General features: G+C 33.9%; 1 protein-coding gene and 1 pseudogene across 11 annotated transcripts in view; one reads left to right on the top strand and one right to left on the bottom strand.

Annotated features, from left to right (window-relative positions):
* Positions 1–17840, top strand: part of LOC107140979 (NEDD4 binding protein 2 like 2) — a 110842-nt gene that overhangs the window by 52496 nt on the left and 40506 nt on the right. The gene's annotated exons all lie outside the window — the stretch shown is intronic.
* On the bottom strand, positions 6331–6430 carry LOC125616191 (annotated as a pseudogene).

Below are 17840 nucleotides of genomic sequence, written 5' to 3'. Positions count from 1 at the left end.
TGATATAAACATGGAGTATATCTTATTCTAATTGGGATGCCAGTCTTGTTGTTATATATGATTGGAGCTTCATTGTGGTGTTTTCATATATGTATAAAGGAAAGTTATTTCAGATTTATTCCATTGTCTTTTCTTTTTTTAAATTATTTTAATTTGTTATATATGAAAGCAGAATGCATTACAATTCATACTAAACATATAAGGCACAATTTTTCATATCTCTGGTCGTATATAAAGTATATTCACACCATTTGTGTCTTCATACATGTACTTAGGGTAATGATGTCCACCTAATTTCACCATCTTTTTTACCCTCTTTGCCCCCTCCCCTTTGCTCCATCTAGAGTTTGTCTAATTTTCCCATGCTCCCCCTTTCAACCCCACTATGAATCAGCCACCTTATATCAGAGAAAACATTAGGCATTTGTTTTTTGGGGATTAGCTAACTTCACTTAGCATTATATTCTCCAACTTCATCCATTTACCTGCAAATGCCATGATTTTATTCTCCTTTATTGCTGAGTCATATTCCATTGTGTATACATACCACATTTTCTTTATCCATTCATCTACTGAAGAGCACCTAGGTTGGTTCCACAGTTTAGCTATTGTGAATTGTGCTGCTATAAACATTGATGTGGCTGTGTCCCTGAAGTATGCTGTTTTTAAGTCCTTTGGGTATAGACTGAAGAGAGGGACAGCTGGGTCAAATGGTGGTTCCATTCCCAATTTTCCAAGAAATCTCCATACTACTTTATATATTGGCTGCACTAATTTGCAGTCCCACCAGCAGTGTATGAGTGTACCGTTTTTTTTTTTCAGTTTTATTAGTTGTAGATGAATACAATACCTTTATTTTATTTATTTTTATGTGGTGCTGAGGATCGAACCCAGTGCCTCACACATGCTAGGTAAGCGCTCTACCACTGAGCTACAGCTCCAGCCCTGAGTGTACCTTTTTCCCCACATCCTCACCAACACTTATTGTTGTTTGTATTCTTAATAGCTGCCATTCTGGGGCTGGGGCTGTGGCTCAGTGGTAGAGCGCCTGCCATGCATATGTGGGGCACTGGGTTTGATCCTCAGCACCACATACAAGCAAAAGATATTGTGTTCAACTACAACTAAAAAAATATTTTTTAAAAATAGCTGCCATTGTGACTGTGGTGAGATGAAATCTTAGAGTAGTTTTGATTTGCATTTCTCTAATTGCTAGTGATGATAGACTTTTTTTTTTATGTATTTGTTGATTGATTGTACATCATCTTCTGAGAAGTGTCTCTTCAAGTTCTTGGCCCATTTATTGATTAGGTTATTTGTTTTTTTAGTGTTTAGCTTTTTGAGTTCTTTATATAATTTAGAGATTAGTGCTCTCTCTCATGTGTGAGGATTAAAGATTTGCTCCCAAGATGTAGGCTCTCTATTCAATACCTTACAGATTGTTTCTTTTGCTGAGAAGAAACTTTTTAGTTTGAGTCCATCCCATTTATTGATTCTTGATTTTAATTCTTGTGCCACAGGAGTCTTATTAAGGAAGTTGGGGCCTAATCTCACATGCTAGAGATTAGGGTCTACCTTTTCTTCTATTAGATGCGGGGTCTCTGGTTTTATTCCTAAATCCTTGATCCATTGTGAGTTGAGTTTTGTGCATAGTGAGAGATAGGGGTTTAACTTCATTTTGTTGCATATGGATTTCCAGTTTTCCCAGCACCATTTGTTGAAGAGGCTATCTTTTCTTCAATTCATGTTCTTGGCACCTTTGTCTAATATAAGATAATTGTAGTTTTGTGGGTTAGTCTCTGTGTCCTCTATTCTGTACCATTGGCCTACCAGTCTGCTTTAGTGCCAATACCATGCTGTTTTTGTTCCTATTGCTCTGTAGTATAGTTTAAGGTCTGGAATAGTGATGCCACCTCCTTCATTCTTCTTGCAAAGTATTGTATTAGCTATTCTGGATCTCTTATTTTTCCAGATGAATTTCATGACTGTTTTTTCTATTTCTATGAGAAATGTCTTTGGGATTTTGATTGGAATTGCATCAAATCTGTATAATGCTTTTGGTAGTATGGTCAGTTTGACAATATTAATTCTGCTTATCCAAGAACAAGAGAGATCTTTCCATCTTCTAAGGTCTTTTTTAATTTCTTTCTTTAGCAGCCTTTTAGAGGTCTTTTGCCTCTTTTGTTAGGTTTGTTTCCCAAGTATTTTATTTTTTTAAGGCTATTGTAAATGGGGTAGTTTTCTTCATTTCCCTTTCAGAGGGTTTGTCACTGATATACAGAAATGCCTTTGATTTATGGGTGTTGATTTTGTATCCTGCTACTTCGTTGAGTTTAATTACTAGTTCTAGAAGTTTTGTGGTGGAATTTTTTGGGACTTCTAGGTGTAGAATCATATCCCTGGCAAATAGTGTTAATTGAATTCTTTTCCTATCTGTATCCCTTTAATTTCTTTCATCTGTCTATAATTGCGCTGGCCAGTGTTTCAAGAACTATGTTAAATAGAAGTGGTGAAAGAGGGCATCCCTGACTTGTTCCAGTTTTTAGAGGGAATACTTTCAATTTTTCTCCATTTAGAATGACGTTGGCCTGGGACTTAGCATAGATAGCTTTTATAATGTTGACATATGTTCCTGTCATCCCTAGTTTTTCTAGTGTTTTGAACATGAAGGGGTGCTGCATTTTGTCAAATGCTTTTTCTGCATCTTGAGATGATTATATGATTCTTTACATCTATTGATGTGATGAATTACATATTTTGATTTCTGTATGTTGAACCAACCTTGCATCCCTGGGATGAACTTTTTGATGTTTTTGTATTCGATTTGCCAGAATTTTATTGAGAAGTTTTCTTTCTTTTTTTCTTTCTATGTCTTTGTCTGGTTTTGGGTGACATTGGCCTCACAGAATGAGTTTGGAAGTGCTCCCTCTTTCTCTATTTCCTGAAATCAATTGAAGAGTATTGGTATTAGTTCTTCTTTAAAGGTCTTGTAGAACTCGGCTGTGTATACTTCTGGTCTGGGGCTTTTCTTGGTTGGTAGCCTTCTGATGTTGTCTTCTATTTATTTCATTGCTTGAAATTGATTTGTTTAAATTGTATATATCATCCTGATTCAATTTGGGCAAATCATATAACTAGAAATTTGTCAAGGCCTTCAATATTTTGTGTTTTGTGGGAGTACAAGTTTTCAAAATAATTTCTAATTATCTTCTGTATTTCTGTTGTGTCTATTGTGATATTTCCTTTTTCTTCATGTATGTTAGTAGTTTGAGTTTTCTCTCTCCTTCTCTTATTAGCATGGCTAAGGGTTTGTCAATTTTGTTTGTTTTTTCAAAGAACCAACTTTTTCTTTGTTATTTTTTCAATTATTTCTTTTATTTCAATTTTATTGATTTCAGCTCTGATTTTAATTATTTCCTGTCTTCTACTGCTTTTTGGTGTTAATTTGTTCTTTTTCTTGGGCTTTGAGATGTAATATTAAGTCATTTTTTTTTGTTGACTTTTTCTTCTTTTAAGGAATGAACTCCTTGCAATGAACTTTTCTCTGCATAGTGTCCCAGAGATTTTGATACATTGTATCTGTGTTCTCATTTACCTCTAAGCATTTTTAATCTCCTCTTTGATGACTTTTGCAACACAATGTTCATTCAGTAGCATATTATTTAGTCTCCAGGTGTTGGAGTAGCTTTTATTTTTTATTTTATCATTGATTTCTAATTTCATTCCATTATGATCTGATAGAATGCAGAGTAGTATCTCTACTTTTTTATATTTGCTAAGAATTGCTTTGTGGCATAATATATAGTCTATTTTAGAGAAGGATCCATGTGCTGCTGAAAAAAAGTGTATTCTTTTATTGAAGGATGAAATATTCTATATGTCATTTAAGTCTAAAGTTATTGATTGTATTATTGAGTTCTATAATTTCTTTGTTCAGGTTTTGTTTGGATGATCTATTCAGTGGTGAAAGAGGTGTGTTAAAGTCACCCAGAATTATTGTGTTTTGGTCTATTTGACTCTTGAACTTGAAAAAGAGTTTGTTTGATGAATGTAGTCGCTGCATTATTTGGAGCTTATAAATTTACTATTGTTAATGTCTTCTTGATGAATGGTTCCCTTAAGCAATATGAAATATCCTTCTTTATCCCTTTTGATTAACTTTGGCTTGAATCCACTTTATTTTATATGAGGATGGAAACTCCTGCTTGCTTCTGCAGTCCATGTGAGTGGTATGATTTTCCCCAACCTTTCACTTTCAGTCTGAAGATATCTTTTTCTATGAGATGAGTCTCCTGAAGGCAGCATATTGTTGGGTCTTTTTTTTTTTTTTTTTTTTTTTAAATACAATCTGCCAGTGTATGTCTTTTGATTGGTGAGTTTAGGCCATTAATATTCAGGGTTATTATTGAGACATGATTTGTATACCCAGCCATTTTTGTTTATTTTTGGTATTTAACTTGACTTAGTTTCTCCTTTGATTCTTTTTTGCTTTAGTGTAATACCTCCCTTTGCTGATTTTCATTGTTGCTTTTCATTGATGTTTTTCAATTATTGTTTTTCAATTCCTCTTCATGGAATATTTTGTGGAGGATGTTCTGTAGTGCAGGCTTTCAAGTTGTAAATTCTTTAAACTTTTGTGTATCATGGAAGGTTTTTATTTCATTATCAAATCTAAAGCTTAATTTTTCTGGATATAAGATTCTTGGTTGGCGTCCATTTTCTTTCAGAACTTGATATATGCTGTTCTGGGATCTTCTAGCTCTCAGGATCTGGGTTGAAAAATCTGCACATACTCTAATTGATTTCTTCCTAAATATCATCTGATTCCTTCCTAAATATAATCTGATTCCTTTCTCTCATGCCTTTTAATATTCTCTCCTTATTTTGTATATTAAACATTTTCATTATAATATTCTTTTGTGTAAATCTGTTGTGATTTTGTACATATGGCATCCTGTAAGCCTCTTGAATTTGATTTTCCAATTTGTTCTTCATGTTTGGAAGTTTTTCTGATATTATTTCATTGAATGGATTGCTCATTCCTTTGGTTTAAACCTCTGTGCCTTCCTCTATCCCAATTACTCTTAAATATGGTCTTTTTATGCCATAAATAAATATCCCATATTTCTTGAATGTTCTGCTCATGGTTTCTTATCATTTTCACTGTGTAGTCTACATTCTTTTCAAGATTTTATATTCTGTCTTCATTGTCTGAAGTCCTGTCTTCCAAGTGATCTAATTGGTAATTCTTTCAATTAAACTTTTAATTTGGTTTATTACTTCTTTCATTTCAAGGATTTCTGTTTGTTTGTTTTAGAACCTCTATCTCCCTATTGAAATTATCTTTTGCTTCCTATATTTGTTTATGTAGGTTTTTTCCAAATGATCTTTTGCTGTCTGTATTTGCTCTCTTATATAATCCTTTATTTTGCAGGACATTTTAATCATGTACGTCCTGAACTCCTTCTCTGACATTTTTTCTGCTGTACTGACCATGGATTCTAATAATGTGGTATATTGATATGATTTGGGCACTTTTTTCCCTTTCTTTTCATATTGCTTGTGTCTTCCCTACTAGCACTGTGGATCTGAGGTATTACCACTTTTACCCTATAGGCTTATTGTGCCCCAGTAGGGATCCAATACCTCTCCTTTGAGGTGAAGGATGTTGTTATCAAATTCCGATATAAACAGTATATACTAAAAACAAATGTTTGCTATTAAGACATTTACAGTTTGGTCACAATGTACAGAAATGATGAATTCAATTATTATCTAAAATATACTCAGTAGGTTTGTAAAATGGTTTACAGTTTCTTATGGTGGACAGAGAATCAGTGGTGAGAAGCAGGACAATATGCTGAGAAGGTAGAAGGTGAGGATATAGAGTTGTTTTATCTTAGGAAGTGTAAAAGAGAAATCTGTGCAGGTGTTGTGCCCGCTTGGGTACCCAGTAATCCTGCGTGGGCCTCACTGTCTTTTCTTTTCCTACCCACCTTCCCTTCATTCCCCTTTCACTGAACTTCTGTTCTTCCCCTTCCCCCCTTGCTATGTGTTAGCATCCACATATCAGACAGAACATTCGGCCTTTGGTTTTTGGGGATTGGCTTATTTCACTTTGCAAGATAGTATCCATTTCTATCCATTTGCCAGCAAATGCCATAATTTCATTCTTCTTTAAGGCTGAGTAATATTCCACTGTGTAAATATACCACATTTTCTATATCCATTCATCTTTTGAAGGGCACCTAGGTTGTTTCCATAGCTTAACTACTGTGAATTGAGCTGCTACAAACGGTGTTGTGATTGCTCAATGTATTATGCTGATTTAAGTCCTTTGGATATATATCAAGGAGTATCATCCTTGCACAGGGGCAATGCTAATCTTCTCTGTATTGTTCCACTTTTATTGTGCTGCTGAAGCAAGCACTGTACATTTTCTTAAGATTTCTTTCCATTTAGTAATTCTCTCATCAGCTATCTCTTATATACTGATAACTTTGTCCGTTGAATTTTTAGTTTCAATAATTATAGTTTTCATATTTGCACGTTTTTTGAGTTATTTCAAAATTACTTTCAGGTGAAATAGTACATGCCTGTAATCCCAGCAGCTTGGGAAGCTGAGCCGGGAAGATCTTGAGTTCAAAGACAGCCTCAGCAAAAGCGAGACTCAGTGAGACCCTATCCTAAATAAAATACAAAATAGGGCTGGGGATGTTGCTCAATGGTCAAGTACCCTGAGTTCAATCCCCAGTACCACCCCCAACCCCCGCCATATTATTCAGTGAGTCTTTAAAATGTCTTGTTTCCTATAATCAGTTTAAACATGTCCTTATAAAGGTGAATGTGGTTATTTTACATGCTGTATAATTGAAGTCTTTCAGGTCTATTTTTGCTGTACCCGGTTTATGGTGACTTGTTACTTGTATATTTATTTTACTAAGAAATACTCACTTTTCTTGGAAATTTTCAAATATAGAGAGAATTAAAACAATGTCATAAATGTTATATTACCTCTACCTACATTCAAAATCATTAGCATTTTTGTCATATCTGCTTTATATATGTGAATATATATAAATATGCATGCATGTTTATTTATTCACTTGTAGAACTATTTGAAATATCATACAGATATCATGACTCTCCGACATATTTCACAGGCATCTTCTAAAAATGAAGGCACATTCTTTCACAACTGTGTTACCATTATTTTTTTATATTTTAGGTACCAAGGATTGAACTACAACTGTGTTACCATTATTATACTTAGGCAAGTTAACAGAAACTCTGTAATGATTCAGATTTTTACCTTTGTCATAAGTCTATCTGTGCTAGGCAGAATAATGCTTCCCAAAGATGTTCATGTTCTAATCCTCAGAAAGGGAATTAAAGTTGCCAGTCAGCTGACCTTAAAATAGTGAGATTATCCTGATTATCCATGTTGGCCCTTTGTAATAGTGTGGGTCCTTAAAAATGGATGATGGAGGCAGAAGAAGAGTTGGAGGAAAATCTGACTGTGGTAAAAAGATACGGACAGATGCAATGTTGGTGGATTTGAAAATGGAGGAAGATGGACATAAGTCAAGTAATGTCAGTGGCCTCCAGAAGCTTGAAAAGATAAGGAAACAGATTCTTTCCTAGAGCTGCCAGAAAGGAACTCAGCACTCCTAAAACTTCTATTTTAAGTCATTGAGACCCATTTTTTTGACTTCTGACCCAGAACTATAAGATAATGAGTTTCTTTGGTTGGGATTTTTTGCTTGGTGTGTTTTTGAGACAGAGTCTTACTACATTTCCCAAATTAGCTTAGAACTCACAATTCTACTGCCTCCAACTCTGAGTAGCTTGGATTATAGGTATACCACCATGCCCAGCTAAGTTTGTATGGTTTTAAGCTACCAGGTTGTTATAGTAACAATAGAAAATGAATACACTATTTTTTATTGTTTTTTTCCCCCTACCCAAACTAGAAACTCATCAAAGTTTACACATTGCATTTTGTTATTTGTTGTATTTGGTCATTTTTATTAAAAATTTAAATAACAGCTTTATTGAGTTCTTTCAGTGTACAATTCACCTATTCAAGGTATTTAATGCAATAGTTTTTATTATATTCACAGAGTTGTACAATCATCATCATAGTTAATTTTAGAACAAAATTACTAGCTAAAAAAAAAACAAAAAAAAACCACCCATACTTGTTTACTTATTATCCCATCCTTTTATTTACCCTTTCCCAACCATAACCAACCACTAATTTTATTTATGCCTCTATAGATTTGTCTAGTTCTGAAATATAATGTATATATTTTTATGACTAAGTTCTTTGACTTAGCATAATATTTTTAAGGTTCACCCATGTTTTAATACTTCATTCCTTTTTTATGGCCATATTCCATTTTATGGATATACCACATTTTGTTTATCTGTGCATCAGATTTGGACATTCTGCTTGTCTCTACCTTTTGGCTATTAGAATGCTGCCGATAATAAACATTTCGCTACTGGTTTTTGTATGGGTATATGTTTTCATTTTTCTTCCTAGAAGTGTAATTGCTGGGTGACATGATAACTCCATGTTTAACTATTTAAGGAAGTACTGGAATATTTTTCAATATGGCAATACCATATTCATTTTTCAATATGGCAACACCATATTCCTGTAAGCAATGTATCAGTCTTTATTCTTGTCAACACTTGTTATTATCTGGGTTTTTTATTATACCCACTGAAGATATGAAGTGGAATCTCATCATGATTTTTTATTTGCATTTCCCTGACAACTACAATATTAAGCATCTTTTCATGTGCATTTATCACTTTCAGATCTTTTGCCCACTTTTAAATTGTATTGTCTTTATTATTGAATTATTAGAGTTCTTTATGTGTTATAGATATGTGACTTGCAGGTGTTTTTTTTTCCCACTCTGTGCTTTATCTTTTTACTTTCTTCATTGTATCCTTTGATGCAAGGAAGTTTTAAATTTTAATGAAGTTACCGGGGCTAGAGACCATAATAGGTTATTCCATTTAGGAACCAAATAAATCAGAGTTCTAGAAAAAACTCTACAAAAAGCTTTACCACTTTACTTTTATATCATATGTTTCATATCCTTAAGCAATTTATGTCCATTTCTTGTATTTTTTACTTTACCATGAAAATGTGTAATTGTTACTTGATTTAAAGAATCTATGAATGTCTATGAAATTATTATATCTGTCTCTCTGATTCCAAGTAAGTAATTTTAGATTACATATTCCAAAACCCAACATTCAAAACAGATTCTAATGATGAATAAGTTACTATTTTAATATATCTCATGCCAAGAGAGGGACAGTGATACATGCCTTTAATCCCAGCCACTCAAGAAGCTGAAGCAGGCAGATTGCAAGGTTAAGGCCAGCCTTAGCAACTTAGCAATTTTGCAAGACCCTTAAACGGGATTCCTATGATTCTATCTAGTCATTTGTAAAAGGGTTTGGATGTAAAGTAGACACTCCAATAATGATCATCCTTTACTTAAAACTGAGGTTGAGAATGCACATAATTAAAAACTGCTCTAATTCCTGAATTGTAAATCCTATTCTTTGTATTCACTGCAGTAAAAATTATCTCCTAGTGGAACCAAGGGAACTTTAGTATGGAAAAGTTTTTACTTCTTCTAGTTCTGATCTAGGAACAAATGAACCCCCATTTTTGTGTCCAGAAAACTTCAATGTTTTATGCATTGAAAAGTTTTTTTTTTTTTTTTAACTGTAAAAGGAATTCTGTGAAAAGCACATGTGAAAATCCAGCATGTTTTAGAAGATAAGTCATTTTTGATGTCCAAAAGGATCAGTGGACCAACTGGACCAAGGTTTCACTCTTCAGATGTGTGCTGAAACTTGAGATATTTCAGTAAGGAGAAGGTCACGTTAGGTTGGTGAGTGTCTTCCCTGAGCTGCAATCCATATAGCAGTCCTAGAGTCTTTCCCAGGAAAAGCTGATGGCTACAAGGCCTCCTTAGACCCTAGGGTACTACCTGAATATTTTATAATATGTCCAATTTAAATTAGTATATCAAAATACTATCATTTAAACAAGTAACAAATATTTTAAAATTATTGTATATTAAAAATATACAATTTTTAATCATATCCTTTGAAATTCTGTATATATTTTATATCACATCTCCATTTAGATTAGCCATTTTTCAAGTGGCCAATAGCCACATATTAATGGCTACCATATCAGAGATGTAGCTCTAGATACTCAAGAATTGTTTCACTCTCTGAAAGACATCAAGGAATTTCTAGCTTGGTGACTGTTTTCATTGTAAGAGCTAGGGTGAAAGAGAGGTGGGCCAGGAGTCAGGAGACTGATTCCCTGTTCAAGATTAGCCAGCCTCTCTTCACAGATCTGGCCTTTCTGAGCCTTGGTTTCTTCATTTGCAGATGAAAACTTTGAATTGGGGCACCTTTGAGGCAGGTCTGCACATCAGGTTGCATCTCTGTTACCACTAGCGAAAAGTTCTTCAAAGGTTTTGGGTACCTTTGCTTTGGCTTTATTAGCAAGGGGTAAATATTCTCCCTGGGGGATGTAGAAGGCTCAGCTATTTCAATTTCTCTTGAGTGTGAGGGAACAAAAGGAACTGAAACTGCTGTTTATGCTATGACTGTGTGATTCATAGATGGAAAAAATGACCAGCATTGCAAAACTGAAGTATGAGTTGCACTTTTAAACACCAACTCTGCAGAACCTAATGAGTAAGGACCAAAAAACAGAACTAATTAAATTTTCTTTGTCTGAATTACTGACATAGCATTTTTCTTTACTTCTTTTAGATTATATTTCTTAGAGCAGTTTTATGTTTATAGAAAAGTTGAGCAGACAGTATGGAGAATTTCCAAATAATCCCTCTTTTGGTTCTTTTAGTCTAAACAACCCTCCACCTTTTCTTTTTAATTGCTCATAATACGATATTGTCTTTGTTGAGTTCAGGCCAGTTTATAGAGCTTCCAATTTTCTGGATTTATCTGATTGTTATTTATTTATTTATTTATTTATTTATTTATTTTTTTTGTGGTGCTATTTACTATTTTACTCCAGCTTCTGCATTTCTTATAAAATGGCAGTTAGATCTAGAGACTTGATTAAGTTCAGGTTTCATATTCAGGAAAGAATTCTTAATAGGTATTATATTTTTACCTTCCTAAAAATCCTTTTGTTGTGCCCATTATTTCAGCATATGGATTGTTTTTTAATCTCTATTCTGTCATTTTATATCAGCTATTCCTCCCTACTTTCTCTCTTTTAAAAACGTGATAATGTACATCTTTTTTCATTTAGCTTACTGATGAAAATATTGCCCAAGAATAAAGGGGAAAACATGAATCTTTGCCTCATTTTACAATGTTTGGGATACACTAGCACTCAATGAATATTTGTTAAAATAAAATTTTCACTGTTCTTTTTCTCTTGAAATCACCTCTTCTTTTAGCTTATAAGATATTCTTTTTTTTCATATTCTCGTCATATTTTAGTTCTCTCTTTTTGTTTCTTTTTGTACCAGTGTCCTCTTTATTGTTTCCATGTTTCATTCTATGCTTTTAGATTCTTCCTTCCTTATGTAACCCATAGGCCATCTCAGATATGGGTTACATAAGGAATTCAATTCCACTTTTCATTGATGGCTCTTATAACTTTTTCTTTAGACTTTATTTCCTACCTGGGATTCCTACTGCCTGTTTGATATTTCCATTTGTGAGTTAAGGGCCTCCTGAGCCTTAGCATGTCTAAAAGCAAGTGTATTATTTTTCAGCTTACTTATCATTACCTCTCAGTTGTTTTTGCTGTATGACTAATCTATTGGTTGTCTGAATCTTGATTTCTTTGTTTCTCTTGAGTAATGCCTCCTCCACAACAATGATAAATCACCAAGCTGTTAAATTCTACTTCTGTATGTTTCAAATTGATTACCATTTCTTTATTCTTACATCATCTCTTGAAGGTATATTAGGTTGACTCCTATGAAATTATTAATCTTCAACTATTTTGATCTATACGAATGGCAGATTTATATCAGCATAATAATTTTTGTTTGTCTGTTTGCTGTTCTGGGATCAAACTTAGGACCTCTTGCATGCTAGGCAAGTGCTTTACCACTGAACTATAATACCCAGACCTCAACCTAATAATTTGTCTAGTTTTACTACATAAAGTTTGTGTTATTGCATTTCATATGAAAGAATTTTGTTAGAGATTATTAAAAATGCCTCACTAAAATCTTTTCTATTTCTACTGGGGCCTTTGCTATAGAAGAAAATGAAATCACTCTGTCAGATCTGTTTAGTATGAATCCATGTTAGTTCTTAGGGAAGACTACTTCTTTTTCTACTTAAAAAAAAAAAAAATGTATGTGGCCAGACACAGGTGGTGCATGCCTGTAATCCCAGCGATTCTGGAGGCTGAGGTAGGAGGATCACAAGTTTGAGGCCAACCTCAGAAACTTAGCTACACTCTGTCTCAAAATAAGATATTTTTTTTTTTTTAAAGAGGACTGGAAATATAGCTCAAAAGTAGAATGCTCCTGGGTTCAGTCCTTATTATTGGTCAAAGACTAATAATAAAATGAGTGTCTTTATTACCACTACACAGGTTAAGAAACAGAATATTATCAATATCTTAGAAGACCCTTACTAATAACAAGTTCTCCTGCTTCCTAAGGAAAATCACTATCTTGAGTTTTGTATTTATCTCCTTCTTTTTTCTTTGAAATATTCCTAAATAATATAGTGTTTAGGTTTGCCTAGCTTCAAATTTACTATAAATGGAATTTTGGCATGAGATTCTATGATTAACCTCTTTTGTGTAAAACTTTTTCATCCCTATTAGTTTAGGTAGGAATTCACTTATTTTCACTATAATTTTCCATTTTATGAACATACTACAATTTATTTGTTCATTCTATTGATGGATAGATGAGTTATTTCCAGAATTTTGCAGTTACAAAAAAAGCTCTATAGACATATACTGGAATTTCTCTAGGGGAATGGTTTTTAAATTGTAAAATATGACCTATTAGTTATCAAAAGATCAATTTGATATATTGCAACCGATATATTAAAAATGAAGCAGAAAATATGCATTTTCTATTTTATGTATGCACCACAATTTAAAAAAAAATTTTTTTAGTTGTCAGTGGACCTTTGTTTTATTTATATGCAGTGCTAAGAATTGAACCAAGTGCCTCACACATACTAGGCAAGTGCTGTACTACTGAGCCACAACCCTGGCCCCTGCACCACAATTTTATCTAGGCTTTTACAGTATTTCTGTAGTAAGGATAAATACTGTTTTGTAAAACATTTTTATGGCTTTGTATATGTCTGGGGGTATTGATAAGGGCTATAAAGTGTACTTGTTATTGTGAATTGCAGTAAAAAATGTTTTATAGTTGCCGCTCTAGGTTGTATGCCTAGGAGTAAGATTGCTGGATTTTGGGATGGCGACATGTTTGGTTTTCATAGGTAGATTAACACTGTTTTTAAAAATTAGCATGCCTTTTTCTACCACTACCATCTATGACCAAGAATTCCTTTTACTTTAGATTCTTATTGACTGACGCTTGATATTGGGTAATTTATATCTTTTGTTTATCTGACAGAAATTAAAATTTATCTTATTGTCATTTTAATTTTTTGTTTTATTACTAATGAACTTTATTTCATGTATGTTTTCTTTGTAAAAAATGCTTTTGTGATTTTTACTTATTCTACATAATTATTTATCTTTCTTATTGATTTTTAGGATTTTTTTATGTACTCCAGATAGTAAAGATCAGTTGTGTGTTTTATAGTCCTCTACATCTAATCCAGGAAGCAGGAACTAATCTAGGTGTTTCAAATAGGGGGATTTAATATAAGGGATTGATTGCAAAGGTATTGGACGGGCTAGAAAAGCAAAAGTGGAAAAATTTCCTAACAATTAATGTATACAAGAAGTTATAATTATTCCTAGTACTAGAAAAGTCAAATCAAAATGCTGTTAATCCATAGTTCATGAGTATTATGCTGCTGAGGCTTCTGCTGTTGGAATTGAGCTAAAGACAGTTCTTAAGGCTGAAATGAAAGAACACTAGACAGTAACTCAAATCTACATGAAGAAATAAAGAACAATAGTAAAGATAACTGATTCTTCTGACTGTTCAAGTCTGCTGTTGTACCCCTTGAGTGAATTCTTCAGTTGTTCTACTCTTCAACTCCTCTCCCCTCCTCCCCTTCCTGCGCCTTCTCTGCCTTCTCCCGCTCCTTCCCCTCCTTCTCCTTCCCCCCTCCTTCTCCTCCCCTCCTCCTCCTTTTCTTCCTCCCCCACCTTCTCCTCCTCCTCCCCCAGCTTCTCCTCCTCCTCCACCTTCTCCTCTTCCTCCTCCTCCCCTCCTTCTCCTCTTCTTCCTCCCCCTCCTTCTTCTCCCCACCTTCTCCTCTTCCTCCTCCTTCCTCCCTTCCTTCCCTCCTCCCCTCCTTCCCTCCCTCCCCTCCTTCTACTCCTCCTCCTCCTCCCCTACCTTCTCCTCCTTCTCCTTCCTCCCTTCCTCCCCCTCTTCCTCCTCCTCCCCCACCTTCTCCTCTTCCTCCTTCTCCTTCCTCCCTCCTCCCCCTCCTCCTCCTCCTTCTTTTGTTTTTGTTTGTTTGTTTGATATGTTTGTGGTACTAGGTGAACTCAGGGGTAGTCTATTATTGAGTTACAACCTCAGTCCTTTTTATTTTTATTTTGAGACAGGGTCTCACTAAGTTGCCAAAACTGGGCTCAAACTTGCAATCCTCCTGCCTCAGTCTCCAGTGTCACTATAATTATAGGCATGTGCCACTGAGCCCTGCTACCTATTTGGTTCCTTTTTACCATTTCTGACATTCATTATTTGGTGAGACATTGTTCTTGTGATTTTCTTTAGTTCTTTTTTCATTGTTTCTTTCAGTTCTTTTAGCATGATTTAATAGTTGATAAAAAGCCTTTGTCTAGTAAATCCACTGTCTGGGCTTTAAGGATAGTTCCTATTAATTTCTTTTTCCCCTGTGTATAGGCCATCTTTTTTTTGTTTGTTTGTTTCTGTGCATGTCTCATTTTTTTTGTTGAAATTTAGACATTTTGTACTAATTTTGTTTAGTCTATATTCTTTGTTTTGTGTGCCAATTGAAGTCTTTGTTCCTTTAGCTCAGTAATCAACCAGTGATTCAATGGTCCTTAAGTGTCTAGAACAACAACAAAATCCATCCAACTAACTAAAGAAGAAACAGCAACAACAACCAAATACTCCATCTTTGCTGTAGGCCCAGTGTTGTGTGTTTTGCATACCTTCTACAGGACAGCTGTTTATAACTCTGCCCTAGTCTTTCTGCATGCAGAGTCTGAGTGTCAGCCACAAGTGAGAGCTTAGGGCCTTTTCAGGTTATTTCCAAGTGTACACCCGGACCGCAAACGTTCATGGCTTCTAGATTCTCAGGAATCTTCTCAGAGAACTGGGTGCTTTTCAAAACCCTCCTTCCCTAAAAGTGTCTAAAAGTTCCCTAAAGTGTCTTACTTCTCAATCCTTTCTTCAAACCTTTTTGTGTATTGTTTATCCCAACTGTTATGCCTCACCCCTGGTGGCTGTGGCCACTGAATTTGCTTTTAAAGGTGTTCAACAAATGCCTCCTCCCCTAGCTTCCAGATAGCTGCCTTAGTCTAAGAGAGTTTCAAGTTAGTCAAAATAGAAGCCAACCTTTTCAGCTAGGGGAGCCATGAGAGAGATCAGCACAAACACAAGGTCCTGTCTGCTTTTCTGGCACAAGAAACTTGTACTGGGATGCATTTCGTTGCCTTTAGGACCAATCTAGGACCAGAGTAAGTTAAAACACTATAAAACTCCTATGGAGGCTCTATTTTTCTTAACTGAGCACTTGCCTGGTTGCTGTAAACACTAGATTCATTTGAGGAAGTTTTCATCTGTTTCTTGTTTCCTAAAAGTTACATGTGTTATTTTTAAATAGTGATTGGATTTTTCATTTTTTAAAGTTATGGCTGGAAAATGGATAAAAATGATTTCTGTAACTATTATGTTTTCTTCTTCATCATGTTAATGTGGTGAATTACATCAATATTATAGCATAAACCTATTTTTCAGTCCTGAGTTAAATCCAACTATATAATAATATTATCTATTTTATATATTACTGGAGATGATTTGCTAATATGTGCATAGGATTTTTGAATTTAGAATGAAATAAGCAAGAATGTATACTTTCTCTCTCAAGTCATGGTAGCGCCATGAAAAGAGTTGAAGGTATTCTTTTTCTTTTCTCTGAATAATTTTGCATAGGATTGCAACGAACAGTTCCTTCACTATTTGGTAGAACTTTTCTGAAAAGTCATCTAGATCTAGATCTGGCTTTCTGGGTGTAAAAAATAACTTATTATTTTACTGCTAAAGGACTACTTAGGCTTTTTTTTTTTTTAAGTTGGTTTTAATAATGTATAACACTTAAATTTCCAGATTTATTGTTATAAAGTTTTTCATAGAATTATCCTTTTATTTTTTAAATTTTCTCTGAATCTGCAGTTGTGCCTCCTTTCTCATTTCCAATACTAATTTATTTTTTCCTTGATTAATCTCACTAGCAGTTTGTGTTTTTTCATTAATCTCTTCAAACAACCAACTTCTGAATTTGTTGATCCTAACTATATGTTTATTTTCTATTTCTTTATTTTATTTTTCATTTTTTATTATTCCCTTCCTCCTCTTTTTTCATTTTCTTTAGTTGTATGGGTAACTCATTAATTTCATGCCTTCCTTTTTTAAAAATTATGATTTTTCTATCTATGACTTTTTCAAAACATTTTTGTTAATAATTTTGAAGTTTACATTATGGTAAAAAAAAATGTAGTCTGGGAGCTGAGGCTGTAGCTCAGTAGTAAAGCGCTTGCCTCACATGCATGAGGCACTGGGTTCAATCCTCAGCACCACATAAAAATAAATGAAATAAAGATATTGTGTCCATCTACACTTAAAAAAATATTTTTTAAAAATGTGGTCTGTACATTAGTAATTCTTTGAAATTTGTGAAGGCTAACTTGATGGTCTAGTTAATTTCTATAAATATTATATGTGGACTTGAATATTTTTTCTGATCATTCTATATTTGTTCATTATATTAATAATCATTATGTTCTTTATAACTTATATGTTTACTTTTTGTCTCTGTTCTGTCAGTTACTAAGAATAGTGTTCTAATCTCTGATTATGATTATTTGTCAGTTTGTCTCTATACAGTTGTGGTTTTTAAGAAAATATTTTTCTAATGTGAAATAATATTAAATAAATAACATTTTCAGATAATTTTCTAGCTCTTCTAACTCAAGTGCTTTTTACAAACAAATCATAACTCATTGTCATATCTTAATTTTTAAATTGTATCTTGAGAGTTTCAATTAAATTTCTAAGATTATTTGTATAATTGTTAATCTGTAACAAAAATAAGAGCTGCTATATATGAAATACCCCACAGGTGTTGTGCATTGTGCTAGGTAGATGTGTGGGTGTATACACACACACACACACACACATCGTAATACTACATACAATAAAAATCCTTTTATCTAACATGATTGGGACAAGCAGCTGGTTAGTTCACTTACCGAATTGATTCAAGTAAGGAATCAGAGTTGGGGATATAGCTCAATGGTAAAGCACTTGCTTAGAATGTGCATGGTACTGGATTTGGTCTCAGCACTACAAATAATAATAATAATAATAATGGAATCGTTATGAAATGATACCTACTTTAAACATTTTATCAGAACTTAAAATGTGTACATGTAT

The sequence above is a fragment of the Marmota marmota genome, unplaced genomic scaffold (assembly GCF_001458135.2).
Source record: "Marmota marmota marmota unplaced genomic scaffold, marMar, whole genome shotgun sequence".
In the NCBI taxonomy this organism is placed as follows: domain Eukaryota; kingdom Metazoa; phylum Chordata; class Mammalia; order Rodentia; family Sciuridae; genus Marmota; species Marmota marmota.
Note: the sequence above shows the minus strand (reverse complement) of the source record. Positions and strands in the feature narration are given on the sequence as shown.